The sequence below is a fragment of the Schistocerca gregaria genome, unplaced genomic scaffold (assembly GCF_023897955.1).
Source record: "Schistocerca gregaria isolate iqSchGreg1 unplaced genomic scaffold, iqSchGreg1.2 ptg000378l, whole genome shotgun sequence".
Lineage (NCBI taxonomy): Eukaryota > Metazoa > Arthropoda > Insecta > Orthoptera > Acrididae > Schistocerca > Schistocerca gregaria.
The window spans coordinates 4969671-4979890 of NW_026061824.1; positions in this window are offsets into that span (position 1 = coordinate 4969671).

The window sequence follows — 10220 nt, forward strand, 5'->3', positions numbered from 1 at the left end:
TACGTCACGTGCTGCGGTATCTGGAGACACTAAAATCACCACAGTAGAACACAGATGAAGCTTCTAAGTTGATGTAATAACCAGTAAGAAGTAGTACAATTCAAGTTTTAGGTATCGATTATTGACTTTTTAGCTGGCTTTGGTGCCTTGGACATGAGCTAGGACCTTAACATTCTGCATGAAAGGAGGACTATCAGCCGAGTTGCACGGGAGAATGTGAAAAGTGTTCATATGTAGTAAAAACCTGAGAAATCCGTCCGTTTTCGTCATTTGTTATCGAATCGACTTAAAGCCAGATCGTCACATTGGCCGCTCTTCTCTCTGAAACGGTTGTACTTATCGTCTGCAAAGCTATGTCGCCTGCTGCGGTATGCTGAGACACTAAAAACACCATAGTAGAACACAGATGAAGCTTCTAAGTTGATGTAATAGCCAGGAAGAAGTAGTACAATTCAAGTTTTAGGTATGGATTATTGACTTTTTAGCTGGCTTTGGTGCCTTGGACATGAGCTAGGACCTTAAGATTCTGCATGAAAGGAGGACTAGCAGCCGAGTTGCACGGTAGAATATGAAAAGTGTTCATTTGTAGTAAAAACCTGAGAAATCGGTCCGTTTTCGTCATTTGTTATCGAATCGACTTAAAGCCAGATCGTCACATTGGCCGCTCTTCTCTCTGAAACGGTTCTACTTATCGACTGCAAAACTATTTCGCGTGCTGCGGTATGCTGAGACACTAAAAGCACCATAATAGAACACAGATGAAGCTTCTAAGTTGATGTAATAGCCAGGAAGAAGTAGTACAATTCAATTTTAGGTATCGATTATTGGCTTTTTAGCTGGCTTTGGTGCCTTGGACATGATCTAGGACCTTAACATTCTGCATGAAAGGAGGACTAGCAGCCGATTTGCACGGGAGAATGTGAAAAGTGTTCATATGTAGTAAAAACGTGAGAAATCCGTCCGTTTTCGTCATTTGTTTTCGAATCGACTTAAAGCCAGATCGTCACATTGGCCGCTCTTCTCTCTGAAACGGTTGTACTTATCGATAGCAAAGCTATGTCGCGTGCTGCGGTATGCGGAGACACGAAAAGCACCATAGTAGAACACAGATGAAGCTTCTAAGTTGATGTAATAGCCAGTAAGAAGTAGTACAATTCAAGTTTTAGGTATCGATTACTGACTTTTTAGCTGGCTTTGGTGCCTTGGACATGAGCTAGGACCTTAAGATTCTGCATGAAAGGAGGACTAGCAGCCGAGTTGCACGGGAAGATGTGAAAAGTGTTCAAATGTAGTAAAAACCTGAGAAATACCGCCGTTTTCGTCATTTGTTATCGAATCGACTTAAAGCCACATCGTCACATTGGCCGCTCTTCTTTCTGAAACGCTTGTACTTATCGTCTGCAAAGCTATGTCGAGTTTTGCGGTATGCGGAGACACTAAAAGCACCATAGTAGAACACAGATGAATCTTCTAAGTTGATGTAATAGCCAGTAAGAACTAGTACAATTCAAGTTTTAGGTATCGATTATTTACTTTTTAGCTGGCTTTGGTGCCTTGGACATGAGCTAGGACCTTAAGATTCTGCATGAAAGGAGGACTAACAGCCGAGTTGCACGGGAGAATGAGAAAAGTGTTCATATGTAGTCAAAGCCTGAGAAATCCGTAAGCTTTCGTCATTTGTTATCGAATCTACTTAAAGCCAGATCGTCACATAGGCCGCTCTTCTCTCTGAAACGGTTGTACTTATCGTCTACAAAGCTATGTCGCGTGCTCCCATATGCGGAGACACTAAAAGCACCATAGTAGAACACAGAGGAAGCTTCTAAGTTGATGTAATACCCAGTAAGACGTAGTACAATTCAAGTTTTAGGTATCGATTATTGACTTTATAGCTGGATTTGGTGCCTTGGACATGAGCTAGGACCTGAACATTCTGCATGAAAGGAGGACTAGCAGCCGAGTTGAACGGGAGAATGTGAAAAGTGTTCATATGTAGTAAAAACCTGAGAAATCCGTCCGTTTTCGTCATTTGTTATCGAATCGACTTAAAGCCAGATCGTCACATTGGCAGCTCTTCTCTCTGAATCGGTTGTACTTATCGTCTGCAAAGCTACGTCACGTGCTGCGGTATCTGGAGACACTAAAATCACCACAGTAGAACACAGATGAAGCTTCTAAGTTGATGTAATAACCAGTAAGAAGTAGTACAATTCAAGCTTTAGGTATCGATTATTGACTTTTTAGCTGGCTTTGGTGCCTTGGACATGAGCTAGGACCTTAACATTCTTCATGAAAGGAGGACTAGCAGCCGATTTGCACGGGAGAATGTGAAAAGTGTTCATATGTAGTAAAAACCTGAGACATCCGTCCGTTTTCGTCATTTGTTATCCAATCGACTTAAAGCCAGATCGTCACATTGGCCGCTCTTCTCTCTGAAACGGTTGTACTTATCGTCTGCAAAGCTATGTCGCGTGCTGCGGTATGCGGAGACACTAAAAGCACCATAGTAGAACACAGATGAATCTTCTAAGTTGATGTAATACCCTAGTAAGATATAGTACAATTCAAGTTTTAGGTTTCGATTATTGACTTTTTAGCTGGCTTTGGTGCCTTGGACGTGAGCTTGGACCTTAACATTCTGCATGAAAGGAGGACTAGCAGCCGAGTTGCACGGGAGAATGTGAAAAGTGTTCATATGTAGTAAAAACCTGAGAAATCCGTCCGTTTTTGTCATTTGTTATCGAATCGACTTAAAGCCAGATCGTCACATTGGCCGCTCTTCTCTCTGAAACGGTTGTACTTATCGTCTACAAAGCTATGTCACGTGCTGCGGTGTGCGGAGACACTAAAATCACCACAGTAGAACACAGATGAACCTTCTAAGTTGATGTAACATCCAGTATGAAGTAGTACAATTCAAGTTTTAGGTATCAATTATTGACTTTTTAGCTGGCTTTGGTGCCTTGGACATGAGCTAGGACCTTAAGATACTGCATGAAAGGAGAACTACCAGCCGAGTTGCACGGGAGAATGTGAAAAGTGTTCAAATGTAGTAAAAACCTGAGAAATCCGTCCGTTTTCGTCATTTGTTATCGAATCGACTTAAAGCCAGATCGTCACATTGGCCGCTCTTCTCTCTAAAACGGTTGTACTTATCGTCTGCCAAGCTATGTCGCGTGCTGCGCTATGCTGAGACACTAAAAGCACCATAGTAGAACACAGATCAAGCTTCTAAGTTGATGTAATAGCCAGTAAGGTGTAGTACAATTCAAGTTTTAGGTATTGAATATTGATCTTTAGTTGGCTTTGGTGCCTTGGACATGAGCTAGGACCTTAAGATTCAACATGAAAGGAGGACTAGCAGCCGAGTTGCAAGGGAGAATGTGAAAAGTGTTCATATGTAGTAAAAACCTGAGAAATCGGTCCGTTTTCGTCATTTGTTATCGAATCGACTTAAAGCCAGATCGTCACATTGGCCGCTCTACTCTCTGAAACGGTTGTACTTATCGTCTGCAAAGCTATGTCGCGTGCTGCGGTATGCGGAGACACTAAAATCACCATAGTAGAACAAAGATGAAGCTTCTAAGTTGATGTAATAGCCAGTAAGAAGTTGTACAACTCAAGTTTTAGGTATCGATTATTGACTTTTTAGCTGGCTTTGGTGCCTTGGACATGACCTAGGACCTTAAGATTCTGCATGAAAGGAGGACTAGCAGCCGTGTTGCACGGGAGAATGTGAAAAGTGTTCATATGTAGTAAAAACCTGAGAAATCCGTCCGTTTTCTTCATTTGTTATCGAATCGACTTGAAGCCAGATCGTCACATTGGCCGCTCTTCTTTCTGAAACGGTTGTACTTATCGTCTGCAAAGCTATGTCGCGTGCTGCGGTATGCTGAGACACTAAAAGCACCATAGTAGAACACAGATGAAGCTTCTAAGTTGATGTAATAGCCAGGAAGAAGTAGTACAATTCAAGTTTTAGGTATCGATTATTGACTTTTTAGCTGGCTTTGGTGCCTTGGACATGAGCTAGGACCTTAACATTCTGCATGAAAGGAGGACTAGCAGCCGATTTGCACGGGAGAATGTGAAAAGTGTTCATATGTAGTAAAAACCTGAGAAATCCGTCCGTTTTCGTCATTTGTTATCGAATCGACTTAAAGCCAGATCGTCACATTGGCCGCTCTTCTCTCTGAAACGGTTGTACTTATCGTCTACAAAGCTATGTCGCGTGCTGCGATATGCGGAGACACTAAAAGCACCATAGTAGAACAGAGATGAAGCTTCTACGTTGATGTAATAGCCAGTAAGAAGTAGTACAATTAAAGTTTTAGGTATCGGTTTTTGACTTTTTACCCTTCCTTGGTGCCTTGGACACGAGCTAGGAACTTAAGATTTTGCATGATGGAGGACTAGCAGCCCAGTTGCACGGGAGAATGTGAAAAGTGTTCATATGTAGTAAAAACCTGAGAAATCCGTCCGTTTTCGTCATTTGTTATCCAATCGACTTAAAGCCAGATCGTCACATTGGCCGCTCTTCTCTCTGAAACGGTTGTACTTGTCGTCTGCAAAGCTATGTCGCGTGCTGCGGTATGCGGAGACACTAAAAGCACCATAGTAGAAAACAGATGAATCTTCTAAGTTGATGTAATACCCTAGTAAGATATAGTACAATTCAAGTTTTAGGTTTCGATTATTGACTTTTTAGCTGGCTTTGGTGCCTTGGACGTGAGCTTGGACCTTAACATTCTGCATGAAAGGAGGACTAGCAGCCGAGTTGCACGGGAGAATGTGAAAAGTGTTCATATGTAGTAAAAACCTGAGAAATCCGTCCGTTTTCGTCATTTGTTATCGAATCGACTTAAAGCCAGATCGTCACATTGGCCGCTCTTCTCTCTGAAACGGTTGTACTTATCGTCTACAAAGCTATGTCACGTGCTGCGGTGTGCGGAGACACTAAAATCACCACAGTAGAACACAGATGAACCTTCTAAGTTGATGTAACATCCAGTATGAAGTAGTACAATTCAAGTTTTAGGTATCAATTATTGACTTTTTAGCTGGCTTTGGTGCCTTGGACATGAGCTAGGACCTTAAGATACTGCATGAAAGGAGAACTAGCAGCCGAGTTGCACGGGAGAATGTGAAAAGTGTTCAAATGTAGTAAAAACCTGAGAAATCCGTCCGTTTTCGTCATTTGTTATCGAATCGACTTAAAGCCAGATCGTCACATTGGCCGCTCTTCTCTCTGAAACGGTTGTACTTATCGTCTGCCAAGCTATGTCGCGTGCTGCGGTATGCTGAGACACTAAAAGCACCATAGTAGAACACAGATCAAGCTTCTAAGTTGATGTAATAGCCAGTAAGGTGTAGTACAATTCAAGTTTTAGGTATTGAATATTGATCTTTAGTTGGCTTTGGTGCCTTGGACATGAGCTAGGACCTTAAGATTCAGCATGAAAGGAGGACTAGCAGCCGAGTTGCAAGGGAGAATGTGAAAAGTGTTCATATGTAGTAAAAACCTGAGAAATCCGTCCGTTTTCGTCATTTGTTATCGAATCGACTTAAAGCCAGATCGTCACATTGGCCGCTATTCTCTCCTAAACGTTTGTACTTATCGTCTGCAAAGCTATGTCGCGTGCTGCGGTATGCGGAGACACTAAAAGCTCCATAGTAGAACACAGATGAAGCTTCTAAGTTGATGTAATAGCCAGTAAGAAGTAGTACAATTAAAGTTTTAGGTATCGGTTAATGACTTTTACCCTTCTTTGGTGCCTTGGACACGAGCTAGGAAATTAAGATTTTGCATGAAGGAGGACTATCAGCCGAGTAGCACGGGAGAATGTGAAAAGTGTTCATATGTAGTAGAAACCTGAGAAATCCGTCCGTTTTCGTCATTTGTTATCGAATCGACTTAAAGCCAGATCGTCACATTGGCCGCTCTTCTCTCTGAAACGGTTGTACTTATCGTCTGTAAAACCATGTCGCGTGCTGCGGTATGCGGAAAAACTAAAAGCACTGTAGTAGAACACAGATGAAGCTTCTAAGTTGATGTAATAGCCAGGAAGAAGTAGCACAATTCAAGTTTTAGGTATCGATTATTGACTTTTTAGCTGGCTTTGGTGCCTTGGACATGAGCTAGGACCTTAAGATTCTGCATGAAAGGAGGACTAGCAGCCGAGTTGCACGGGAGAATGTGAAAAGTGTTCATATGTAGTAAAAACCTTAGAAATCCGTCCGTTTTCGTCATTTGTTATCGAATCGACTTAAAGCCAGATTGTCACATTGGCCGCTCTTCTCTCTGAAACGGTTGTACTTATCGTCTGCAAAGCTATGTCGCGTGCTGCGGTATGTGGAGACACTAAAAGCACCATAGTAGAACACAGATGAAGCTTCTAAGTTGATGTAATAGCCAGTAAGAAGTAGTACAATTCAAGTTTTAGGTATCGATTATTGACTTTTTAGCTGGCTTTGGTGAATTGGACATGAGCTAGTACCTTAAGATTCTGCATGAAAGGAGGACTAGCAGCCGAGTTGCATGGGAGAATGTGAAAAGTGTTCATATGTAGTAAAAACCTGAGAAATCCGTCCGTTTTCGTCATTTGTTATCGAATCGACTTAAAGCCAGATCGTCATATTGGCCGCTCTTCTCTCTGAAACGGTTGTACTTATCGTCTGCAAACCTATGTCGCGTGCTGCGGTATGTGGAGACACTAAAATAAGCATAGTAGAACACAGATGAAGCTTCTAAGTTGATGTAATAGCCAGTAAGAAGTAGTACAATTCAAGTTTTAGGTATCTTTTATTGACTTTTTAGCTGGCTTTGGTGCCTTGGACAAAAACTAGGACCTTAACATTCTGTATGAAAGGAGGACTAGCAGCCGATTTGCATGGGAGAATGTGAAAAGTGTTCATATGTAGTAAAAACCCGAGAAATCCGTCCGTTTTCGTTATTTGTTATCGAATCGACTTAAAGCCAGATCGTCAAATTAGCCGCTCTTCTCTCTGAAACGGTTGTACTTATCGATTGCAAAGCTATGTCGCGTGCTGCGGTATGCGGAGACACTAAAAGCACCATAGTAGAACACAGATGAAGCTTCTAAGTTGATGTAATAGCCAGTAAGAAGTAGTACAATTCAAGTTTTAGGTATCGATTAATGACTTTTTAGCTAGCTTTGGTGCCTTGGACATGAGCTAGGACCTTAAGATTCTGCATGAAAGGAAAACTAGCAGCCGAGTAGCACGGGAGAATGTGAAAAGTGTTCATATGTAGTAAAAAACTGAGAAATTAGTCCGATTTCGTCATTTGTTATCGAATCGACTTAAAGCCAGATCGTCACATTGGCCGCTCTTCTCTCTGAAACGCTTGTACTTATCGTCTGCAAAGCTATGCCGCATGCTGCGGTATGCCTAGACACTACAAGCAGCATAGTAGAACACAGATGAAGCTTCTAAATTAATGTAATAGCCAGTAAGAAGTAGTGCAATTCAAGTTTTAGGTATCGATTATTGACTTTTTAGCTGGCTTTGGTGCCTTGGACATGAGCTAGGACCTTAAGATTCTGCATGAAAGGAGGACTAGCAGCCGAGTTGCACCTGAGAATGTGAAAAGTGTTCATATGTAAAAAAATACCTGAGAAATCTGTCCGTTTTCGTCATTTGTTATCGAATCGACTTAAAGCCAGATCATCACATTGGTCGCTCTTCTCTCTGAAACGGTTGTACTTATCGTCTACAAAGCTATGTCGCGTGCTGCGGTATGCGGAGACACTAAAATCACCATAGTAGAACACAGATGAAGCTTCTAAGTTGATGTAATAGCCAGTAAGAAGTAGTACAATTCAAGTTTTAGGTATCGATTATTGACTTTTTAGCTAGCTTTGGTGCCTTGGACATGAGCTAGGACCTTAAGATTCTGCATGAAAGGAGGACTAGCAGCCGAGTAGCACGGGAGAATGTGAAAAGTGTTCATATGTAGTAAAACCTGAGAAATTCGTCCGTTTTCGTCATTTGTTATCGAATCGACTTAAAGCCAGATAGTCACATTGGCCGCTCTTCTCTCTGAAACGCTTGTACTTATCGTCTGCAAAGCTATGTCGCATGCTGCGGTATGCTGAGACACTACAAGCAGCATAGTAGAACACAGATGAAGCTTCTAAGTTGATGTAATAGCCACTAAGAAGTAGTAGAATTCAAGTTTTAGGTATCGATTATTGACTTTTTAGCTGGCTTTGGTGCCTTGGACATGAGCTAGGACCTTAAGATTCTGCATGAAAGGAGGACTAGCAGCCGAGTTGCACGGGAGAATGTGAAAAGTGTTCATATGTAGTAAAAACCTGAGAAATCCGTCCATTTCGTCATTTGTTATCGAATCGACTTAAAGCCAGTTCGTCACATTGGCCGCTCTTCTCTCTGAAACGGTTGTACTTATCGTCTGCAAAGCTATGTCGCGTGCTGCGGTATGCAAAGACACTAAAATCACCATAGTATAACACAGATGAAGCATCTAAGTTGATGTAATAGCCAGTAAGAAGTAGTCCAATTCAAGTTTAGGTATCGATTATTGACGTTTTAGCTGGCTTTGGTGCCTTGGACATGAGCTAGGACCTTAAGATTCTGCATGAAAGGAGGACTAGCAGCCGAGTTGCACGGGAGAATGTGAAAAGTGTAAATATGTAAAAAAATACCTGAGAAATCTGTCCGTTTTCGTCATTTGTTATCGAATCGACTTAAAGCCAGATCGTCACATTGGTCGCTCTTCTCTCTGAAACGGTTGTACTTATCGTCTACAAAGCTATGTCGCGTGCTGCGGTATGCGGAGACACTAAAATCACCATAGTAGAACACAGATGAAGCAACTAAGTTGATGTAATAGCCAGTAAGAAGTAGTACAATTCATGTTTTAGGTATCGATTATTGACTTTTTAGCTAGCTTTGGTGCCTTGGACATGAGCTAGGACCTTAACATTATGCATGAAAGGAGGACTAGCTGCCGATTTGCATGGGAGAATGTGAAAAGTGTTCATATGTAGTAAAATCCCTAGAAATCCGTCCGTTTTCGTCATTTGTTATCGAATCGACTTAAAGCCAGATCGTCACATTAGCCGCTCTTCTCTCTGAAATGGTTGTACTTATCGATTGCAAAGCTCTGTCGCGTGCTGCGGTATGCGGAGACACTAAAAGCACCATAGTAGAACACAGATGAAGCTTCTAAGTGGATGTAATAGCCAGTAAGAAGTAGTACAATTCAAGTTTTAGGTATCGACTATTGACTTTTTAACTAGCTTTGGTGCCTTGGACATGAGCTAGGACCTTATGATTCTGCATGAAAGGAGGACTAGCAGCCGAGTTCCACGGGAGAATGTGAAAAGTGTTCATATTTAGTAAAAACCTGAGAAATCCGTCCGTTTCGTCATTTGTTATCGAATCTACTTAAAGCAATCTCGTCACATTGGCCGCTCTTCTCTCTGAAACGGTTGTACTTATCGTCTACAAAGCTATGTCGCGTGCTGCGATATGCGGAGACACTAAAAGCACCACAGTAGAACACAGATGAAGCTTCTAAGTTGATGTAATAGCCAGTAAGAAGTAGTACAATTAAAGTTTTAGGTATCGGTTATTGACTTTTTACAATTCTTTGGTGCCTTGGACACGAGCTAGGAACTTAAGATTTCCCATGAAGGAGGACTAGCAGCCGAGTTGCACGGGAGAATGTGAAAAGTGTTCATATGTAGTAAAAACCTGAGAAATCCGTTCGTTTTCGTCATTTGTTATCGAATCGACTTAAAGCCAGATCGTCACATTGGCCGCTCTTCTCTCTGAAACGGTTGTACTTATCGTCTGCAAAGCTATGTCGCGTGCTGCGGTATGCGGAGACACTAAAATCACCATAGTAGAACACAGGTGAAGCATCTAACTTGATGTAATACCCAGTAACAAGTAGTACAATTCAAGTTTTAGATATCGATTATTGACTTTTTAGCTGGCTTTGGTGCCTTGGACATGAGCTAGGACCTTAAGATTCTGCATGAAAGGAGGACTAGCAGCCGAGGTGCACGGGAGAATGTGAAGAGTGTTCATATGTAAAAAAATACCTGAGAAATCCGTCCGTTTTCGTCATTTGTTATCGAATCGACTTAAAGCCAGATCGTCACATTGGTCGCTCTTCTCTCTGAAACGGTTGTACTTATCGTCTACAAAGCTATGTCGCGTGCTGCGGT